Below are 9,976 nucleotides of genomic sequence, written 5' to 3'. Positions count from 1 at the left end.
ACTGTGGAACTGATGGTTTGCATTTTGCGTTAGTGATATCTGAGAGCTGTTCCTTTGAAACTACTGATGTAGCAATACTTCACCTACGGAAACAGAAGAGTATGAGAAGCATTCGCCAATAATCAAGATTAGGCTTTCTGGTTCATGCTACTGAAAAAGATCAAACAGATTTTGTTCATTTTAGACCTTAAATTTCACAGAATGTAAAGAAACATGCCACATAATTTCTACTTGGCTTTTTCAAGGATTTTTTCAGAAACAAAATATTGTATTAGCAACTGAAATAAACACGTAAAAGTATTTTATGAATTATGTCAATAACAATCATAATATTTTCATAAAAATGATAACAGACATGATGTGACTATGGAAACATAGACCACTTATGATTCAATTATTTCTTATTTTCTCTGAAATCCTGACTGGTAATCATTAACTTACCATTGCATATGTCTTTTCCATAAAATTTCTTCTGCTAGCCCAATGTAAGAGTGCCAAGTTTAAAAAGCTTTATTGATATCATCTTATACAATATTTAGAAATATATTTTTAAAACCATCCTGATTTCTGTTTTTAGATAGATGGAGTACTTCACAGGATAACAATTCTGCTGAGAACCACATGAAAAGTCAAATTATTTACTGTATATACAGATAGAGATCCACAGAAATCACCACAAGAAGTAAAATTTAGAGTCTTTCAGAGTTGATCTGAATCTCTTGTGCTCTTTCTGGGTAAACTCCTGTACCTTGCCTAGAGGCTTGAATTCTGGGATTGACCTAGGAAGAAAAGTGCTACAGAGGGACGGAGATGACACAATGGAGCTTTACATAGTTACGGGGGCTGGATGGGGAAAACAAACAAGTGAACAAATAAAACCTTCTGTGCTAGAAGAGACATCTGTTAAAGATAAGGTCAAAAAATGTTGAAAATGAGGGAATGAAAGATATACTGGTAAAATTGAGGCTAAGACAATAAATGTGTGGGTGGGTAGCTTTACTAATACTGAAAAAAAATGTGCTTCATGTAAAGAAGAATCGCTGTAAATTATTATTATTATTATTTTATTTTTTATTTTTTATTTTTTTGAGACAGAGTCTCACTCTGTCACCTAGGCTGGAGTGAAGTGGCGCCATCTCGGCTCACTGCAACCTCTGCCTCCCGGGTTCAAGCGATTCTCCTGTCTCAGCCATTGGAGTAGCTAGGATTACAGGCCCACGCCACCGCGGTGGGCTAATTTTCGTATTTTTAGTAGAGATGGGGTTTTAGCATGTTGGTCAGGCTGGTCTCTAACTCCTGACCTCAGGTTATCTGCCCGCCTTGGTCTCCCAAAGAGCTAGGATTACAGGCGTGAGCCACTGCGCCTGGCGAAAAAATTTTATATCAATGATAAATGTGTTAATAGAAAAAGACAATATGCCAATCTAAATCTGCTTGCATTAAATAAAGAAACTTCAAAATACTTAAAACAAAAATCGTCAGAATTAGAAGGGATAGGCAATTAATAATAAAAGTGGAAGGCATTAACAAATCTCTCTAAATACCTGTTACAATTAGTAGACAAGAACTAATCTTCTAGCCTATAGATTAGAAGATCTAACAAACATAATTAACAAATTCCCTACGTAAAATACTGTCTCGAGCAACCTCAGAACTTACTTTATTTTCAAATGCTAATGGATAATTTACCAAAAGTGGTCAGATGTTGAGACATGCAGAAACCCCAAAAATCTTTAAAACATTGAAGTTATTTAGATTATGTTCTCTTACCAGAGTGGAATTAAGTTACAAGTCAATAACAAAATAACAAAAATATATCCTATCTATCAAAAAGTTATGCAACATGCTTACTCATAGGCAAAAGAAAATATCACAACAAAAATTCAAAAAGTAAGATTGCTTAAAAATATACTTAGATAAAAGAAATAAGTTATAATGTTGAGTACTCCAGTAGGGCAACTACAGGTAACAAGAATTTACAGTATTATTTTAAAATAGCTATGAGGAAAGATTTGGAATGTTCCCAACACAAAGAAATTATAAATGTTTGAGATGACATTACCCAATTACCCTAATGTGATTTTTATACATTGTATGCTTGTATCAAAATATAACATGTACCCCATAAATATATACAACTGTTATGTATCAATTAAAAGTCACTTTTATTTTAATGAAGACAAGATATATCGAACTTGTGTAATGCAGCTAACATATGGTTCAGAACAAGTTTGTAGCTTTAAATGTATAAATTAGAAAAATATATATAATTTTCTAACTCAAGAAGCTAGAGAAAGAATAGCAAATTAAAATGTATGGAATGTAAAGGAAAAAAGCTAAGAATATAAATTATTTTCAAAATACACAATGAAAAAATTTAAAAGTCAGGCTTTGGCTCCTTAAAAGAATAATAAAACAGATTAAATTTCTAGAACTGCTAATCAAGATATAAACTGATGCCAAAATCTGACAAGGATGTAACAAGAAGGATTAAATTAGAGTAATCCTCATGAATATAGACACAGAAACCCTAAGCAAGCGTAGAAAATTGAATCCAGTGATATATGACAACACAATTATTTAAGCAGCAATCTCAAGGAGCTAGAGAAATAACAGAAAATAAAATTTAAAAGAGTTGTAGAAGAATAGAAATACCATTCAAGTGTAATTTTAATTCAGCAATTCAGGGAAGGATTTAATTTCTAAAATCAGTCAACATTATTCACAACATTAAGAGAAAAAAATATTCAAATGTCTCAATACATGTAATATAAAGCATTTGGCAAAATTCCACAAATATTTACTAAAGGGAAAAAAAGAACAAAAACAAAACTAAACAAAAACTCTCAGAAAATGAGATGAATCTGAGTAATAACCTGACCAATAGTGTCTCCAAATTACCTCCAGCAATCATGTGTAATAGAAAAAAAAAATCACTAGTTATTGAGACCTATTATAGTTCTATAGTAATTAAAACAGTGTGTTATTGATTCAATGATACAAAATAAAATAAGAGACTTGAGAGTCTAGAAGCTCACCCCAAAATATGGTCACGTGATTTGTGACAAATTGCTACTATTCAGTGAGAAAATAATAGGATATATATGTAATTGTAACCCACTATTTATATTTCTATACATATTCATTTATAAAATATACATATATGTGTATTAATATGTTTTAGAACAGTTATACATTCACTACAAAATTGAGTAGAAAGTATAGAATTCCCATATACTTTCTGCCCCTTACACATGCACACCCTCTCCTACTGTCAACATCCCATGTCACAGTGGACACTTGTTACAATTGGTGAATCTTCATTGGCACATTGTTAAAGTTCACACTTGGTGTTGTACATTCTATGTGTTTAGACAAATTCAAAATGACATATATGTACCATTATAGCATCCCACAGGGTAATTTCACCACCCTAAAATCCTCTGTACTTGATCTATTCCTCCTTTGCTCTCCCCAACCCCTTGCAACCACTGATCTTTTTACTCTTCAAGGTTTTGCCTTTACCTGAATGTCATATAGTTGGAGTCATGCATTATATATCCTGAGGAAGATGTGAAACAGAAGCAACTTTGCTGGTAAAAATAAAAAATGCTGCAGCGACTTTGCTGGTAAAAATAAAAAATGCTGCAGCAACTTTGCTGGTAAAAATAAAAAATGCTGCAGCAACTTTGGAAGAGTTTAGCAGTTCTTACAAAACTAAACTTATTCTTACTTTATCAAGTAAGCATCAATTGTGCTCCTTGGTATTTATGGAAAATATTTGAAAATATTTGAAATCTTATTTCCCCACAGAACCTTGCACAAGAATGTGTATAGCAGCTTCATTCATAATTGCCAAAACTTGGCAGCAACCAAGATGTCCTCCAGTAGGTGAATGAACAAACAAACTGTAGTACAACTAGACAATGAAATATTATTCAGCACTAATAGAAAGTGAGCTATCATGCCCTGAAAATATTTGGAGAAATCTTAAATGCATATTAGTAAGTGAAAGAACCTAAATGGAAAAAAAATTGTCTTTTTAATAAATGGTGTTGAGTAGGCAAAGAGTTTGTAAACAGGACCAAAAAAGTGCTAAACATAAAAGAAAATATTGATAAATTGAACTCTATTAAAAATATAAAACTTATATTAATCAAAAGACATTAAAAGTGTGAAAGTCAATACATACAATGGGAGAGATATTGGCTACACACATATCTTAAAAGGAAGAGAAAGACAGATCCAAATATGTACAGAACTCAAAATATATAAAAAACATCAAAATGAGAAGGACAAAAAATATAAAGAATAGGGAAAGGACAATGTAATACAAACATACGCCCATCAGAATGGCTGAAATAAATATAAACCAATGCCAATACCAGTCACCTCTTCCTTCAGTTGGGATAAGTCTGAGATATTCTACTCTATCTCCCTACTATATCTCCCAGAATTTCTCAACAGGATGGAAGAAATAGTAATTACTTGATAATGTGTCTGCTATGGTCTGGATGTTCGTATTCCCCCCCAAAATTCACATGTTGAAACCTAATCCCCAATATGATAATATTTGAAGGTAGAACTTTTGGGAAGTGATGAGAACACAGGGGCAAAGCCCTCATCAATCAGATTAGTGCCCTTTATAAAAGGCCACAGAGAGTTTTCTTGCTCCTTCCAACATGTGAGAACACAGTGAGAGGGTGCCATCTATGAACCAGGAAGAGAGCCTTCACCAGACACTGAATCTATTATAAGACTTCACAGCCTCCAGAGATATGAGAAATAAATTTCTGTTGTTTTCAAGTCACCCAGATTATGGTATTTTGTTGTTGTTGACTATAAAGATATTTATTAAAGTTTATTTTGAATTTGGAAAAGCAGGAAACATTCTAGATGTTTTAGACTTAATATTAAATAAAATTGTGGTATATCCATTTTGCAGAACACCATGTAGCCACTGTGGAAATGAGACTTAATTAAATGGGCATGATGGCTGTTATTGGGGTGATGAAAATCTTCCAAAGTTGACTTATGGTGATGGTTGTCACACTTAGTAAAGTTACTGAAATCATTTAATTGTATACACAAAGCGAGTGAATTTCATATTATATATATATATTTTTACATTTGGAATTTTGTTAACCTTTAAGTTCAGGGGTACAAGTGCAGGTTTGTTACATAGGTAAACCTGTGTCATGGGGGTTTGTTGTACCAATTATTTCATCACCTAGGTATTAAGTCTACTACCCATTAGTTATTTTTCCTAATCCTCTCCCTCCTCCCACCCTCTGCCTTCTGAAAGGCCCCAGTGTATATTTTTCCCATCTATGTGTTCATGTGTTCTCATCATTTGCTTCCACTTATAAGTGAGAACATGCCGTTTCTGGTTTTCTGTTTCTGTGTTAGTTTGTTAAGGATAATGGCCTCCAGTTCCATACATGTCCCTGTAAAGGACATGATGTCATTCTTTGTCATGGCTGCATAGTATTCTGTGTTGTCTATGTACCACATTTTCTTTATCCAGTCTATCACTGATGGGCATTTGGGTTGATTCCCTGTCTTTGTTATTGTGGATAGTGCTACAATGAACATATGTGTGCATGTGTCTTTACAATAGAGTGATTTGTATTTCTTTGGGTATATACCCAGTAATGAGATTGTTGGGTTGAATGGTGTTTCTGTCTCTAGGTCTTTGAGGAATCACCACACTGTCTTCCACAATGGCTGAACTAATTTACACTCCCATACACCCTTCCAAGACTAAACCAGAAATAAATTGAATCCCTGAACAGACCAACAACAAGTTCTGAAATTGAGGCTATAATTCACAGATGTCATCAAGCTGAATCCTCCCTTGGCCATTTTGTATGCCCACCGACCAAAAAAAGTCCAGGACCAGATGAATTCACAGCTGAATCCTACCAGATGTACAAAGAAGAGCTGATACCAGTCCTACTGAAAATATTCCAAAACTGAAAAAGAGGGACTTCTCCCTAGCTTATTCTATAAGGCCAGCATTATCCTTATAAGCAAAACCTGGCAGTTACATAACAAAAAAGGATAATTCAGGCCAATATCCTTAATGAACATCAATGCAAAAGTCCTCAGCAAAATACTGGCAAACTGAATCCAGCAGCACAAGGAAAAGCTTATCCATCATGATCAAGTAGGCATCATCCCCGGGATGCAAATATGCAAATCAATAAATGTGATTCGTCATATAACAGAACCAAAGACAAAAAAACACATGATTATCTCAATAGATGCAGAGAAGGCTTTCGATAAAAATCAAAATCCACGCTAAAATCCATTAATAAACTGGGTATTGAAAGAACATACCTCAAAATAATAAGAGCCATCTGAGTCTGTTCTGACTTGCAGCAGCCGCCCCCTTCTGCACGGTCATGCCAAGCCAGCGCCTGGGTCTGGAACCTGGTCGCAGTCCCTCAGCTTCGCCCACCGCCTCCTGAACATGGAACCCCGCAAAGTGAACAAGGTTTGGGCCTTTGTGAAAATGTGTAAGCAGGATCCGAGCGTTCTGCACACCAAGGAAATGTGCTTCCTGAGGGAGTGGGTGGAGAGTATGGGGGTTAAAGTACCACCTGCTACTCAGAAAGCTAAATCAGAAGAAAATACCAAAGAAGAAAAACCTGATGGTAAGAAAGTGGAGGAAGACTTAAAGGCAGACAAACCATCAATTGAGTAAAGTGATCTAGAAATTGATAATGAAGGTGTGATTGAAACAGACACTGATGCCCCTCAAGAAATGGGAGATGAAAATGCAGAGATAACAGAGGATATGATGGATCAGGCAAATGATAAGAAAGTGGCTGCTATTGAAGCCCTAAATGATGGTGAACTGCAGAAAGCCATTGACTTATTCACAGATGCCATCAAGCTGAATCCTCCCTTGGCCATTTTGTATGCCAAGAGGGCCAGTGTCTTTGTCAAATTACAGAAGCCAAATGCTGCCATCCGAGACTGTGACAGAGCCATTGAAATAAATCCTGATTCAGCTCAGCCTTGCAAATGGCGAGGGAAAGCACATAGCCTTCTAGGCCACTGGGAAGAAGCAGCCCATGATCTTGCCCTTGTTTGTAAATTGGATTATGATGAAGATGCTAGTGCAACGCTGAAAGAAGTTCAACCTACGGCAGAGAAAATTGCAGAACATCGGAGAAAGTGTAAGCAAAAATGTGAAGAGCAAGAGATCAAAGAAAGAATAGAAAGAGTTAAGAAGGCACGAGAAGAGCATGAGAGAGCCCAGAGGAAGGAAGAAGCCAGACAACAATCAGGAGCTCAGTATGGTTCTTTTCCAGGTGGCTTTCTTGGGGGAATGTCTGGTAATTGTCCTGGAAGAATGCCTGGAATGGGAGGGGATATGGCTGGAATGGCCGGATTGCCTGGACTCAATGAAATTCTTAGTGATCCAGAGGTTATGGAAGCCGTGCAGGATCCAGAAGTTATGGTGGCCTTCCAGGATGTGGCTCAGAACGCAGCAAATACGTCAGAATACCAGAGCAACCCAACGGTTATGAATCTTATCAGTAAATCGTCAGCCAAATTTGGACGTCAAGCATAATGCCCTTCTGATAAATAAAGCCCTTGCTGAAGGGAAAGCAACCTAGATCACCTTATGGATGTCTCAATAATACAAACCAGTGTACCTCTGACCTTCTCATCAAGAGAGCTGGGGTGCTTTGAAGATAATCCCTATCCCTCTCCCTGAAATGCAGCTGAAGCATTTTACAGTGGTTTGACATTAGGGTATTCATTCAGATAATGTTTTCCTACTAGGAATTACAAACTTCAAACACCTGTTAAACCTTAAAACTATTTAAAATAAATTTAAAGCATCTGTTAATTTTTATATTTTTCTTTACTAATCATTTTGGATTTTTTCTTTGAATTACTGGGCAGGGAAGACACGTATGTATGCAATATTATTGCTCTAATTTGAGTGAAATAAAAGTATTTTAGTGCAAGGCAAACATAACTCATTTGAGGATAAAGTTTGTGTTGGATATGTGGTTCCTGAAGTATCTTGACTTATCTTTTTAAATGCTTTATCTTTTTCTTTAAAGATTTATATCAATAAAACTAGTTGGGACCACCACCATTTCAGTAGGACCTGGGTAGGAATTGGAGGTACTTGGCAGGGCAGCAGCAATCTTGCTGTGTTTTATATAACATGCATCATTGGGCTAGTTACCCTTAAATCTTACACGGTGGTGAAGGGATGATTTTTTTGTAATCCTGCAGTAGAGTTGGAGTACTTAGTTCTGTTCTTGTCCAGTATATCTAATAAATGTCTCATATTATTTCCACATAGGGGAAATAAGGGATTACTTTGCTTTGTATATTTCGTTGCTTAAAATTATCTTTCCTAGTCAAAAAAGTAAAAACGCCCAACTCTGTGTCTGCTTTCTGCTTGTTAAATATTTCTCCCTTACTTTTCTTACGCTAAAGACAGGCTTTTTCAACCAGCATCATCACTGCTATCATCATTAACAGCATACTTTTAGAAGCATATTTAATGCTGAGTTTAATTCAATGTGTAATATATATGGTAAAAGTATTGTAATACCCACAATAACTGTATTTTCTTACTTGGCCATGAGAATGCTTTTTTAAGTGTTAGACTTCTACTCTGGCAAAATCTTGTCATATCGAAAGACGTTGGAAAGAGGGATTCCATTTGGTGTTTGGTCTTCTACTTAGAAAATACCTAGTGCAGTTAGAGTTTATCTTGCAGTATTCATGTTTGTATTCTGAAGATAATAAGGTTTGAGTTAAATTGATCTATACAGAGGGGAACCAATTTTTTTGATCCAGTGTGAATTATAAATGAGATAATTCAGTTATTCATTGTGGCATTGTTGAGACTGTAAAAGACTCATTGTCTTTGTATTCAGCTCATCCTTAAACAGTGTAACTATACCCCCACCTCTGTTTGATTTCTTTCCCTCCAATGATAAAGAAAATGATAAATTAAAAAAAAAAAACATCTATGACAAACCCTCAGCAAACATCAACACTGAATGGGCAAAAGCTGGAAGCATTCCCTTTGAATACTTGCACAAGACAAGGATGCCCTGTCTCGCCACTCCTATTCAACATAGTATTGGAAGTTCTGGTCAGGGCAATCAGGCAAGTGAAAGAAATAAAGGGCATTCAAATAGGAAGAGAGGAATTCAAACTATCCCTGTTTGTAGATGACATGATTCTATATCTAGAAAACCCCATCTCAACTCAGCCGCAAAACTTTTTGTTTGTTTGTTTGTTTTGTTTTTTTTGTTTTGTTTTGTGAGACAGAGTCTCGCTCTGTCACCCAGGCTGGAGTGCAATGGCTCAATCTGTGCTCACTGCAACCTCCACCTCCCGAGCTCAAGCAATTCTCCTGTCTCAGTCTCCCAAGTAGCTGGGATTACAGGCACCCACCACCACGCCTGGCTAATTTTTGTAGTTTCAGTACAGATGGAGTTTCACCATGTTGGTCAGGGTGGTTTCAAACTGACCTCAAGTGATCTGCACCACCCCCCCAACCCGGCCTCCCAAAGTGCTGGGATTACAAGTGTGAGCCACTGTGCCTGGCCAGCCCCAAAGCTTCTTAAGCTTATAAAAAACTTTAGGAAAGTCTCAAGATACAAAATTAATTTGCAAAAATCACTAGCATTCCAACCAACAATAGTCAAGACCAACATATGCAAACAATAGTCAAGTTGAGTGCCAAATCATGAACAAATTCCCGTTTACAATCGCCACAGAAAGAATAAAATACCTAGGAATATAGTTAACTAGGCAGTGAAAGAGCTCTTTCATGAACTACAAAACATTGCTCAAAGAAATCAGAGATGACACAAATGGAAAAACATTCCATGCTCATAGACAAGAAAAATCAACATAGTTAAAACAGGCATACTGCCCAAAGCAATTTATAGATTAAATGCTATTCCCACTGAACTATCATTGA

General features: G+C 36.0%; 1 pseudogene; it reads left to right on the top strand.

The window, feature by feature from the left end:
• The first annotated feature begins 6,475 nt into the window (after positions 1-6,475).
• On the top strand, positions 6,476-7,585 carry LOC117095353 (annotated as a pseudogene).
• Positions 7,586-9,976: the final 2,391 nt, after the last annotated feature.

This window comes from Trachypithecus francoisi, unplaced genomic scaffold, assembly GCF_009764315.1.
Source record: "Trachypithecus francoisi isolate TF-2019V2 unplaced genomic scaffold, Tfra_2.0 Lachesis_group13, whole genome shotgun sequence".
In the NCBI taxonomy this organism is placed as follows: Eukaryota; Metazoa; Chordata; class Mammalia; order Primates; family Cercopithecidae; genus Trachypithecus; species Trachypithecus francoisi.
Note: the sequence above shows the minus strand (reverse complement) of the source record. Positions and strands in the feature narration are given on the sequence as shown.